General features: G+C 47.2%; 1 protein-coding gene across 1 annotated transcript in view; it reads left to right on the top strand.

Annotated features, from left to right (window-relative positions):
• The window catches only part of LOC143768177 (uncharacterized), a 381,688-nt gene that overhangs the window by 85,239 nt on the left and 282,158 nt on the right, over positions 1-14,291 (top strand). The window lies entirely within an intron of this gene.

The following is a 14,291-nucleotide window of genomic DNA, read 5'->3' on the forward strand; positions in this document are numbered from 1 at the left end:
GTCCAGCATGAAGGCAGCCATAAATAAAACTGACACCAGAATGGGGCAGTGGAGGAGAGAGTGAGTGTGCTGGAAGACCAACTCTCTAAAATACAGAAGTCTCACACTCAATGTTTGCAGAGATGTGCTGCCCTGGCTGATAAAAATGATGACCTGGAAAACCGCTCAAGGCGGAATAATGTGAGATTAGTGGGCATCCCCTAGAAGGTGGAAGGGACCGATCCTACAGCGTTTATTGAGGACTGGCTCTGCACTAAAATTGGTGCTGATAACTTGACCAAACTTTATGTGGTGGAGAGAGCGCACCGCGTTCCCATGAGACCCCTCCCACCGGGCTCCCCCCGTACTATCCTTGCTAGGATCCTGAATTACAGAGACAGAGACATTATATTAAGGAAAGCAAGAACGGTCAACGATCTGTGCTTTAATGTTCAAAAGATTTCCATTTATCCTGATTACTTGGCCAAGGTGCAAAAGCAGAGGGTGCAATATGCTGCAGTAAAGAAAAGACTGGGAGACTTGGCTTTGGCTTATTCTACCTTATACCCGGCAAAGCTCAGGGTTGTGGCCCTGGGAGCATTGCATTTTTTCCAAACACCAGAGGAGGCCGCAAAATGGCTTGACTTAAACAACAAGCTGCTCCAGGCGGATAAGGGCAAAGTGAAGTGAATGGAGTGAAATGCCTCGCTGTGTTGTGTTCTTCTTTGACAAGGACAAACTGAAAGATAGTGCTATTATATGGAGGTTTCTGGTTCCTGCATATTAATCGATATGGACTATGGAGGGACTGAGTGCAATAATAATGTCTATATGCATATGCGGAGAAGGTGTGGAGAAGTTTTAGATAGATAGTGGTTCAGAGGTAACGTTTATAGGGTAGCTAAACGTTGGAGTACCCACTCTCTGGTAAGAGAGGGAAAAATACAACGGGAGAACTGTTATGGTTTGTTGGGTTACTGTATATGGGGGGAGGGGAGGGGTTAGTTGTCTAGGGAAGAGTTTTATTGCATACGGAGAGCTGCAAGATATTTTCAAGGGTCGGGAACTTGCATGTATAGAACTGTATGATGGGTGATAGAATTAAAATCCTTAGTTGGAATGTAAGAGGACTGTCAGAGGGAACATGAAGAACGGCGATCATGGAATATGCTACGAAGAGGAGGCCGGATGTTCTATGCCTCCAGGATACTCATTTACTACGGGAAAAGGTGAAGGTGTTGAAGAGGAGGTGGATTGGGAGAGCATATCATTCCACGTATTCTTCATATGCTAGAGGGGTCTCTTTATTAATAGGAGCATCTACGCCATTTGAAGAAATTGAAAGCCATGTTGATAGTGAAGGACAGTATATTTTTGTTTGTAAAATATATGGGCAATCACTGTTAGGGCTAGCGGAATGCACCTAATGAATGTATATATTTTATTAGGATAGATGCGTTCGCAGCCCGGGGTCCACCGTGCAGGAGAACCTGCTGCTGGCAAATAGCGGAACTAAATGGCGGTGTTAGCTAACTCTGTTACTTCACAGAGCAGCCGTGAACTCAAAGCACTGCGCCCTGTTAGACACCACAGAGGCACAGGCTAACTGTCGAAACAAGAACAGTCAGTGGTCTTGCATGCACACGAAACTCCTCGCCGGAGGTGCCAGCATTCTAGGGGCTTATTTCGGCCAGGTCCCTGAACATACAAGCATACAAACTCCTCGCCGGAGGTGCAAGCATTCTAGGGGCTTATTTCAGCCGGGTCCCTGAACACACTCATACAAGACCACACTGGCGCAAAGTACATAAATGAAAGCAATACTAGCGCATGGCCGTGCGGCCATGCGAGCCTTAAATAGTTGCAGCACGTACAGGACCTTCCAAGAAGGACCAATGAGAGGCTGCCACAGAGCGTGAGCACCTACAGGACCTTAGCTGCAGTGTCTGATCATGTGACCCTCGATCTCCACTGAGAGATCTTACTCTGGGCATGCTCAGAACGAGAAAAGCAGGACTTAGTCCCAGAAGCGTCTGCTCGATGCTGCCCAGCACTGACTTCAATGGCAGAAGCAGGAAAAGCAGCAGCAACTCTCTGTACAGAGTCAGACTGAGCGAGACGCTGGGACCGACGTCTCCCCTGAGCAGACTCCACTGCGGCAGGAGAAGAATGGGAGACCGCAGCGGAGATGGCCCGAGATTCCCCCTGTGCAGAGACAGGAACTCGACCCCTAACATGGCCCCCCCTCCTTGGGCCTCGCTACGCTCGAAGGCAGCAATGAGCTGCGGAGCCCGAATGCACTCAGCAGGTTCCCAGGACCTATCCTCAGGACCGTAACCCTTCCAGTCCACCAAATAAAACTTTTTGCCACGAACCACCTTGCACCCCAAAATAGCGTTCACCTCGTAATCGTCCGTAGACGAATCCGATGTCCTGGCAGATGACTCGGAAAAACGGGACATGTATACAGGTTTCAAGAGGGACACATGGAAGGTGTTGGTGATACCCAGGCGTGGCGGAAGGGCTAAACGATAGACCACAGGGTTAACCTGTTCAAGGACCTTGAAAGGGCCCAAGTAGCGAGGTGCAAACTTAGTGGACTCAACTCGCAGCCTGATGTTACGGGCGGAAAGCCACACTAAGTCGCCGGGAGCAAAAGTCGGAGCGGGGCGCCGATGTGCATCAGCGGAGGACCTCATTCTCTCCCTGGAGGCCTGAATGGCATCCTGAGTGCGGTCCCAAATATCCCGTGCTTCCACAGCCCAGTCTGCCACCCTGGAGTCGGCAGAAGACACGGGCATAGGCACAGGTACCCGCGGATGCTGACCATAGTTGAGGAGGAATGGGGTTTGTCCAGTGGAGTCGGCAACCGCATTGTTCAGCGCAAACTCTGCCCACGGTAGCAAGGATGCCCAGTCATCCTGCCTGGCTGAGACAAAATGTCGTAGATATGTGACCAAGGTCTGATTGGCCCTCTCTACCAATCCATTCGTCTCAGGATGATATGCAGAAGAGAGATTTAACTCAATGCTGAGAAGACGACAAAGCTCTCTCCAGAACCGAGACGCAAACTGGGGACCCCGGTCACTGACAATCTTGTCTGGCATACCGTGTAGGCGAAAGATGTGCTTTATGAACAACGCTGCCAAGGCCCGTGCCGAAGGTAACCGCGGAAGCGGCACCACATGCACCATTTTGGAGAAGTGATCGGTGATAACCCAAATGATGTTACAGCCCCGAGACTTGGGCAAACCCACCACAAAGTCCATCCCGACCATCTCCCAGGGCCTGTCTGCCACCGGCAATGGATAGAGTAACCCAGCTGGCCGTTGTCGAGAAAACTTATTTTTGGCGCAGGAGACACACGCCAGAATATAATCCCTGACATCACGGACCATATGTGGCCACCAATACGTCCTCGCCAACAGCTCAGATGTCCTTTTTGTCCCAAAATGTCCACCCACCCTGGACGAATGAGCCCACGAGAGAACCTCCGGTCGCAAATTGGATGGTACAAAAGTCTTGCCCGGAGGCACAGACTAGCGAAACCGGATCTATGGTTCTCAGGCTCTCAGTGGGGACAATAAGCCGAGGCTCCTCTTCCTCCTCCACAGATGACACAACAGAGTGAGAGTCGGCACGAATGTTCTTCTCCCCAGTAAGAAAATGGAGGGTGAAATGGAACCGGGAGAAGAACAAGGACCATCTAGCTTGGCGAGAATTTAACCAGTGGGTTGTCTGCAGGTACACCAAATTTTTATGGTCTGTGAAGACTTGGAAAGGAAAACGAGCTCCCTCCAAGAGATGTCTCCACTCCGAGAAGGCCAACTTCATGGCCAGCAACTCCCTGTCCCCGATGGAATAATTCCTCTCTGCTGGTGAGAAGGTCTTTGAAAAGAAGAAGCAAGGATGCTTCCGACCTTGAGCATCTTTTTGGAAGAGGACTGCTCCAGCACTAACAGATGAGGCATCCACCTCCATGATAAATGGTTTGTCTACATCGGGGCGATGTAGGATGGGAGCGCTAGCGAAGTGTGACTTTATGGAATTAAAGGCCTTGGAGACCTCCTCAGACCACAATTTGGGATTTGCTCCCTTCTTGGTAAGGGCAACCAAGGGAGCTACGAACGTTGAGAAGTGTTGAATGAACTGTTGATAGTAGTTAATGAATCCCATAAAGCGCTGCACCGCTTTAAGAGAATGGGGTTCCTGCCAGTCCATCACAGCCTGTAGCTTGGCAGGATCCATAGCCAAACCATGGGCAGAGATGATATAACCAAGAAATGGCAAGGACTCCTGCTTAAACACACACTTCTCCAACTTGGCGTAGAGGGAGTTTGCCCGTAAGAGGTCAAAGACTTTGCGAACATCTCTCCGATGGGAGTCGATATCTGGAGAGTAGATGAGAATATCATCCAGACTACGACCGAGGTGGAGAGCATATCCCGGAAGATGTCGTTCACAAAGTCTTGGAAAACGGCTGGGGCATTACAGAGCCCGAAGGGCATCACCAGATACTCATAGTGCCCATCCCTGGTGTTAAAAGCCGTCTTCCATTCATCCCCCTCACGGATGCGAATCAGGTTGTAAGCACCCCGCAGATCTAATTTTGTAAATACCCTTGCTCCCCGTAGCCTATCAAAAAGCTCAGATATCAGGGGTAATGGGTATTTGTTCTTAACGGTGATGGCGTTAAGACCCCTGTAGTCTGTACATGGACGCAGTTCCCCATTCTTCTTTTGAACAAAGAAGAACCCAGCCCCAGCAGGCGACACTGACTTCCTGATGAACCCTCTTGCCAGATTTTCTTGGATGTACTGAGACATAGCCTCCGTCTCCGGGAGAGATAACGGATAAACTCGACCCCGGGGAGGCTCAGCACCAGGCAAAAGATCAATAGGACAGTCATAGGCACCTTTTTGGAGAACACGTCCGCATGAGACCAGTATTGTTTGGGGAGAGAGGATAGATCTGCGGGTACCTCTGTAGTAGCAACCTGAACGCACTCCCTTTGACACCTACCCTCACAAGACTCACCCCATCCCAAAATTCTGCCTGAAGACCACTCGATATGTGGAGAGTGGTACCGTAACCAAGGTATCCCCAACAGGACCTCATCAATACCCTCAGGTATGACGAGCAGAGATATTGTCTCCTGATGGGATGGCGACATGGACAGAGTAAAAGGAATGGTCTGGTGAGTTATCTGTGAAGGCAGTGTCGACCCATTCACCACTCGTACCGTAACTGGTTGCGCTAGCATAACCAGGGGTATTGCGTGACGTTGGGCAAAGGCGGAAGACACGAAATTGCCCTCCGCCCCAGAATCCACGCAGAGCTCTACTGAGTGGGAAGATGAGCCAATAATAATTGTCCCCTTAAAGGACAATTTTGAGGCAATCGTCGCCGTATCTAGAGTACCTCCACCGACTACCACTGGAGGCTGACGTCTCTTCGACCGCTGGAAACATCTGGTGGCAAGATGTCCAGACTGCTGGCAAACATGACAGACCTTGGATGCCCAAGCGGTCCGGGACTTAGAATCCGCTCGTGACACCTCCCTGGCCTCATGTGACTCAGGAACCAGGACCGGAGATTCCGGAGGTCTGGCGAAGGTGGGAGCCAGCCGAAACCTCTGCCTACACTAGGCTCGCTCTAACCTCTGCTCGTAAAAACGGAGGTCAGTACGGGTAGAGACAGCTATTAACTCCTCCAGTGTGGCTGGAATCTCCCTAGTGGCCAGAGCATCCTTAACGTGATCAGCCAGCCCCCTCCAAAATATGGGGATAAGGGCTTTATCCGACCACTCCAGCTCTGAAGCTAAAGTTCAGAAACGGATGGCAAATTGGCTGACCAAGGACTCACCCTGAGTTAATGAAAGCAGTTGGAGCGCCGTATCATGGGTGACTTGAGGTCCTAGGAAGACCTGTTTCAGAATGCTCAGAAACAACGGAGCACTCTGCACCACATGATCGCCACGCTCCCACAGCGGCGTAGCCCATTCCAAAGCCCTGTCCGACAAGAGGGACACAATAAATCCCACCTTAGCCCGCTCTGTGGGAAAACGTGCAGCCAGAAGCTCAAGGTGAATAGAGCACTGACTCATGAATCCCCTACAAGATCTGCTTTCTCCAGAAAATTTTTCTGGGAGCGGGAGGCGCGAAAATGTCGGAACAGGGGTGGCAGTGGACAAGGTTGCTAGCAGCCTGTACAGCAACTGTGGAAATATCCACAGCTGAGGTTGAGCTCTCGAGAGCCGCCAACCTACCCTCCAGCTGCTGGATATACCGCAAAGATTGCTGTATGTCCGCCATTTACTAGCCAGAGCCTGGCGCTAGTATTATGTTAGGGCTAGCGGAACGCACCTAATGAATGTATATATTTTATTAGGATAGATGCGTTCGCAGCCCGGGGTCCACCGTGCAGGAGAACCTGCTGCTGGCAAATAGCGGAACTAAATGGCGGTGTTAGCTAACTCTGTTACTTCACAGAGCAGCCGTGAACTCAAAGCACTGCGCCCTGTTAGACACCGCAGAGGCACAGGCTAACTGTCTAAACAAGAACAGTCAGTGGTCTTGCATGCACATGAAACTCCTCGCCGGAGGTGCCAGCATTCTAGGGGCTTATTTCGGCCAGGTCCCTGAACACACAAGCATACAAAGTCCTCGCCGGAGGTGCAAGCATTCTAGGGGCTTATTTCAGCCGGGTCCCTGAACACACTCATACAAGACCACACTGGCGCAAAGTACATAAATGAAAGCAATACTAGCGCATGGCCGTGCGGCCATGCGAGCCTTAAATAGTTACAGCACGTACAGGACCTTCCAAGAAGGACCAATGAGAGGCTGCCACAGAGCGTGAGCACCTACAGGACCTTAGCTGCAGTGTCTGATCATGTGACCCTCGATCTCCACTGAGAGATCTTACTCTGGGCATGCTCAGAACAAGAAAAGCTTAGTCCCAGAAGCGTCTGCTCGCTGCTGCCCAGCACTGACTTCAATGGCAGAAGCAGGAAAAGCAGCAGCAACTCTCTGTACAGAGTCAGACTGAGCGAGATGCTGGGACCGACGTCTCCGCTGAGCAGACTCCACTGCGGCAGGAGAAGAATGGGAGACCACAGCGGAGATGGTCCGAGATTCCCCCTGTGCAGAGACGGGAACTCGACCCCTAACAATCACTATGTATAGTAGCTATGTACATACCACCACCATACAGCGGGAAAAAGTTAGGTGAGGTTATGGAATTATTCAAGCAAGGTACGGGATTACCATTATTGATCATTGGTGATTTTAATAATGTTATAGATGAGGGGTGGGATAGACATAAACAGAGTGCAGGTAAAAGTATTAGGAAATTAACGGCATTTGGGAATTATATTAAAGAGATTGGAATGATGGACCTGTGGAAAGTGAGAAATGAGAATGCGCTGTGCTACTCTTGTTGTTCTGCGATGCATGGGTATCTCTCACGAATAGATATGGCACTGGGAAATGAGCTAATGACACAACTGGTCTGTGGAGTGAAATACCTCCCAAGGGTGATTTCGGATCATAAGCCCATAGTATTGTCTATTAGACGGATAGGGGGGAAGATTGGGAAGGGAGTTGGGTGGAAGTTGAACCCGGTATGGCTGCAATATATCAATATGAATACTATAAAGGAAGAATTGGAGGAGTATTGGCAGATTAATGAAGGGAGTGCAGATAGTCGGGTGGTGTGGGACGATATGAAAGCGGTCCTAAGGGGGTCTCTTGTTTTGAGAGATTTCCAGGTGTAGGTCGAAATCTAAGCTAGAAGATAGGGAAATAATAGAAACCTTGGAGAAGATGGAGAGGGATATAGTACTAGACCCGTCAGCAGAAAATCAGAGTAGGTTAAGGGGTGCCCAGGAAGAGGTTAATCAGGTGTATTTGAGGAAAGCGGAGAGGAGGAGGGCCTTCCAAAAAACGCAATTTGATGATGAAGGTGAAAAAGTGGGGCATCTGTTGTCAGTGGTGGTGGTGGCGCAGAGGGAATTGTCTTATGTATATAAATTGAAGACTGATGAGGGAAAGAATGTGGGAGACACAGAGAGTATTTTGAGGGAATTTAGATGATTCTATAATCAGTTATATTCTTCGGGATTGGGGGACTCATTGGGAGACATAGAGGGTTTTCTTCAGGAAGCAGGGCTCCCAAGTATTAAAGACAGTGATGGGGGAGACTGGAAGTACCCATAACAAAAGAAGAGATTGAAATGGCTATTATATCTATGGCTAATTATAGGGCCCCGGGGGCAGATGGTATCCCAAGTGAAATTTACAAACAATTAATTGAGATGGTAACACCCAGATTGCAAAAGATTTTTGAAGAGACTCTTCAGGAGGGTGAATTACCGGCATCCATGAGGGAGGCGGTGGTGGTGGCCATTCCGAAAGAGGGAAGAGATCCGGGGTTGGCGGAATCTTATAGGCCCATCTCGTTGCTGACGGTAGATGTAAAGATTTTGGCTAGCCGTTTGGCAAGTGTGGTTCAGGATCTTGTTCATCCTGACCAATCTGCATTTATGCCAAATAAGTCTACAGCGATTAATTTGCATAGACTTTTTCTGAATTTGCAGCTGCCATCGGACAATCGGGGCAGTAGGGTTGTGGTATCATTGGACTCGCGTAAAGCGTTTGATAGTGTTGAGTGGCAGTATCTTTGGAGGGTGTTGGAATGCTTTGGTTTTGGGCCGACCTTTATTTCATGGATACGGTTGCTATATACTTCCCCAAACGCTAGGGTCGGAGTTAATGGGCAAATCTCTGAGAGTTGTGCACTTCATAGGGGGACTAGGCAGGGGTGTCCACTGTCCCGTTGCTTTTTGCTTTGGCATTGGAGTCTTTGGCGCAGACAATTAGGGCGTCTTCGGTTAAAGAGTTCAGATATGGCTTGGTAGAAGAAAAAGTATCCCTGTAAGCAGATGATGTGTTGCTTTTTTTGGAGGATTCCAGAGAGTCGTTGTTGAGAGCAATGCATATTATTAAAACATTTGGGTCTATATCAGGATTAAAAATTAACTGGGAAAAATCCACTGTCATGGCTGTAGATGATTGTGTTGTTGATTTGCCAGTATCGGGGGAGGGTAGTAGGCTGGTAGTGGTGTGACAGTTTAAATACCTGAGCATTCAAGTGTCACTTCTGATTTCGAGCTATGCAGATTTGAATCTGATTCCACTGTTGAGTAAGTTTAGGAGTTAATTAGGGGCATGGTGTAAACTGTATCTTTCAGTAGTGGGATGAATTAATTTGATTAACATGATTTTGATGCCCCAACTGTTGTACATCTTGCACAATACCCCTATCTGGTTCCCTAGGCGGTGGTTTCATACTATTGACTCTATATTTAGGGATCTTGTGTGGGGGAAAAAGCAGCCAAGGATTAGACTTGAGATATTGCAGAAGCCCAAGGATGGAGGGGGACTGGCACTTCCGAACGCTTGGATTTATTACTTAGCTGCTCAGGGCCAACAGATGAGTGGGTGGAGGGATGTGTCTGGGGCTGGTTCAATACAAAGGGTCTTGGTCCAGGTGATGGGGAGGGATCCCTTGGTTCAGGGGTTGGAGGCAGAAAGTTTCAGGAAGATGGGTTTGGTGTATCCTACTTTAGGGTTGATACATAAAGTCTGGGAGGCAATTAAAAAGATTAGGGGTTTGGAGCACTTGACAAATTTTTCCCCGATAAGGCAAAACGAGACTCTACCAGAATTTGTTAAAATGGGAGAATTTAAAAATTGACTGAGATTGGGAATACAGTACATGGTTCAGGTGCAGGACACGCAGGGATTGGTGCCCTTTGGAAAGTTGCAAGAGGATTATGGGCTAGATTTCAATATGGGCAATTTCGGCATGCTTATGTTACGCAGAGCAAGACGATGAATATGGAGATTCACAAGGATACAGTATATTGATTGATTATGTCTGCGCAGAGGGGGGAACAAAAGGGGGTAGTGTCGTGCATTTATAAGGATCTAATGCATTCTTTTATAAATAATTATCGTATTAGATCATCGGGGAAATGAGAGGAGGAATTGGGTAGGAGAGAGGAAGATAAATGGGAAGTGATTATGGAATATATACCCCAATTATCGCTGAGTGAACCGGGCAGACTCTCGCAGATATATGTACTCCATAGAGTTTATAGGACTCCTGAATGGCTGTATAGAGCAGGTCTGAGACAGACTTCTGAGTGTCCTCGGTGCCGGGTGGAGGGGGCTGGAATTCTCCATATGTTATGGCAGTGTCCAACTCTGAACCCATATTGGACAGCGGTTTTTAATGCCATTGGGGGAGCGTATGGTTGTAGGATTGAGAGGGATCCTGTGGTGTGTATTCTGGGATATGTGGAGGAGGTACATAATAAATATAAGGTGGCAATAGCTAGATTATTATATATTGCGCGGAAACTGATTGCCAGATACTGGATAAATGAAGATCCGCCGAGGTTGAGAAAATTTTTCAGACAGTCTGACTCTATTGTGAATATGGAAAAAAACATGAACTGAACTTAGGTTATACCATGCATTATTCGCTGCTCTTGTATGTAATGGGGGGAGGGGAAGGGAATTTCTGAAACTAATGAACATTGTTAATGTTGTTCTCATTGCGATTTTTGTTTTATTGCTTTGTACCTTGAATTTGGTTAAATATAAATGTATCTGATTTGAAAAAAAAACAAATAGAAAAGACTGACCAGCACGTCCAAACCTGTGTGTACAGGTGCCAGCTATGAAAAATTAGCTGCACTCTGAAATGCTAAGACTGATATATTTAGAAAATTGCAACTGCTTTAATGCCATTGAAAATAGGTAAAAGCTACATTATCTTCATTTGAGATATTGAAAAAATGAAAATGCAATATTGCTATAGAAAAATCACAGTAAAAACATAGGTCACAGGATAGGGACCTAACAATGAACGATGCAATGAGGTTTGCCGTTGGGCTCTTATATATTGGGCAATTTGTGCACTAAGTACCTTCCTTTTACCGTCATTTTTCTTTAGCAGTATTGCATTTTAATTTTTTCAATATTTCATATGTACATAATGTAGCATTTCCCTATTTTCAATGGCAGTAATGCAGTTGCAATTTTCTAATTCTATAAGGCTAGGGTCACAATGCGTTAGGGCAATCCGTTAAGCGCATAGCGCTAGCGGATTGCGCTAACGCAATGCTTCTCTAGGGTCCGCGTTTGGCGTCCCCGCTAGCGCAGATCCCCGATCTGCACTAGCGAGGAACGGACCCAGGGCGCGCCGCGGACGCTGCAAGCAGCGTCCGAGGTCCGTCACTCAAATGACGGCACATCGCTAGCGCACGCCCAATGTGAGCGTTAAACGCGGTCACATAACACAATGTGACCCTAGCCTAATTTTTAAGATTTCATAGTGCAGCGATTTGTCTTTAGTATGTTCAGGAGCTGACAGATGCTCCTGGCCCTGCAGCATTTTGGACCTACACACACAGAGGCTGACATGATTGACCCAGAGCTTGGATTATCTCACTCATGGATAAGCTTGTGAAAACTGTACCTATTCCTGCAACATCTTGGGCCATGACAGTGACACTGACAGATGCAAACTTCTATTCAGGATTCAGGAAAAAAAGGGTGAGAACACACCTCAACTAATCTAACAGACTAGATATGGAGAAATTGACTATATATTTGTCACCACTTCATATCTTTTACATATTGATTGGACAATCCAATGAAATACCTGGAAACTGTATATTTACAGTGCCTTGCGAAAGTATTCGGCCTCTTGGAACTTTTCATCCTTTTCCCACATATCATGCTTCAAACATAAAGATACCAAATGTAAGTTTTTGGTGAAGAATCAACAACAAGTGCAACACAATTGTGAAGTTGAATGAAATTTATTGGTTATTTTAAATTTTTGTGGAAATTCAAAAACTGAAAAGTGGGGCGTGCAATATTATTTGGCCCCTTTACTTTCAGTGCAGCAAACAGTCCAGAAGTTCATTGTGGATCTCTGAATGATCCAATGTTGTCCTAAATGCCTAATGATGATAAATATAATCCACCTGTGTGTAATCAAGTCTCCGTATAAATGCACCTGCTCTGTGATAGTCTCAGGGTTCTGTTTGAAGCACAGAGAGCATCATGAAGACCAAGGAACACAACAGGCAGGTCCGTGATACTGTTGTGGAGAAATTTAAAGACATATTTGGATACAAAATGAATTCCCAAACTTTAAACATCCCAAGGAGCACTGTGCAAGTGATCATTGAAATGGAAGGAGTATCATACCACTGCAAATCTACCATGACCCGACTCAATCCAATCGAGAATCTGTGGAAAGAGCTGAAAACTGCTGTTCACAAACGATCTCCATGAAACCTCACTGAGCTCGAGCTGTTTGCCAAGGAAGAATGGGCAAGAATTTCAGTCTCTCGATGTACAAAACTGATAGAGACATACCCCAAGCAACTTGCAGCTGTAATCGCAGCAAAAGGTGCCGCAACAAAGTATTAAGTTAAAGGGGCCGAATAATACTGCACGCCCCATTTTTCAGTTTTGGAATTTCCACAAAAATTTAAAATAACCAATAAATTTTGTTCAACTTCACAATTATGTTTCACTTGTTGTTGATTCTTCACCAAAAATTTACATTTGGTATCTTTATGTTTGAAGCATGATATGTGGGAAAAGGTTGAAAAGTTCCAGGGAGCCGAATACTTTCGCAAGGCACTGTATATGCATATATTTTATTGTGTGCCTATATGAATATCTTGATGTGCGGAATTGATGCCACTGCTTTATTATTTCCTTCTATGATGAAGAACCTAGGTTGTTTCCTTTTAAATAAGATATTAACAAACTTATGACTTTCTAACTGTAAGAGATATGCCAACTGCTAGATATTTATGGCACTCTTAACTTTATGTGGAGCGCCCCGTCAGGGCAGTGGGGTACTCGGTACAGGGTCCAGTCAGCTCAAAGAGGGATGTCACGGTAGCTGACCCGGTCTGTGGCCCTGGGACGTCCGTATAAAAGGGAAAGGTCTTTAAAGTAATAAAGTTTATGTTCGTGACGCCACCTGTGGTATTCGGTCAGGGTGGCCGACGCTGCTTTAAGGGGTCCGCTGGGGTGATGTTATGGCAGCTAGATGGTATACCTTCCCACAGGTGAAGTATATCCCCAGGGCTTCCCAGTGTGTAGATGGTAGAATAGTGAGAGGTGCTGTGAAGAACGAGGACACAAGGTTGCAGTCTCTTTACCTTTACTGAAGACTTCAGCATCCACAGTCCAGAGCACCAGACCACAGGGCAGGCAGGGTCCGGCCGGTTTGGAGGCAAGTCCACAGTCCCCTTGTCCAGGTGGAGAATAAAAGCCTTTCCTCTAGCGCCGTGGTGGTGTAGTCCCTTACTGCTAAGCTTCTCATAAGGTCCTCACAGATGTTATCTCTCTCTGTCCCCCGAATTGGATAGGACATACCCGTATGACTGGTGACTTGAGGCGGTTTATAGGGACTCTAGCACGCACCAGCCTCTAAGGTTGTCACCGTGCCTCCTGGGTGTTTGGTCAGACAGGTAATGTAGAGTTCAGCTATCCTGCCGGTCTCTGGTGTAAGTCATAGAGGTCCTTACAACCTCGGTGTTCCGGCTACCGGTCTCTGCGCCTCAGAAGGAGGCAGCCTGCTTGGGGCTGGTCCCCTTCTGATATCCTCTCCTGTGCTTCCTCTCCTGCACGCTCGCTGCAAACAATTCAGCCTTCAAAATGTCTCTTTCTGGGAGCTGCAGCTCTGTGGGCATGCACAGCTCCGTGGACCCTCTGTCCTCCTCAGACGGATGTCTGGAACTGACTCCTGTCTGGAACTCACTAACTTTCCCTATAGACTACCAGTTATATATATAAGGGGAGTCACCAAGTAAATAGGATCAGAAGCTCCCCCTGGTGGCCTGGAGTGTGAAGTGTTGCATGTTTGTGGTACCTGGATGCAGTTATCCTTCCTTGACTCCAAACGTAGCATCACTCTCCCCGGAAGGAAAGCAATACCACTGTGACGACCAGGACCCTGGGGCGCCACATATGCACACCTTGTTAGTCTATAGTTAAAATCCCCCATAATAAGGACCCAATTATTATATTATTTGCTGTTTTTTTTATTTGTTGCTGCTTTTCTCATCCTCTACCTGTTCAGCTATATTAGGAGTCTTGTAGCAATTTGCATGTACATTTACCCATACTAAAACTACATTGCTGTAGCGCCCCCAATGTTGTCATTGTGCACAGGTCTTAAAGGGGTTGTCCACTAATAGGCAACCCCTT

Source organism: Ranitomeya variabilis, chromosome 4, assembly GCF_051348905.1.
Source record: "Ranitomeya variabilis isolate aRanVar5 chromosome 4, aRanVar5.hap1, whole genome shotgun sequence".
NCBI classification, from domain to species: Eukaryota; Metazoa; Chordata; class Amphibia; order Anura; family Dendrobatidae; genus Ranitomeya; species Ranitomeya variabilis.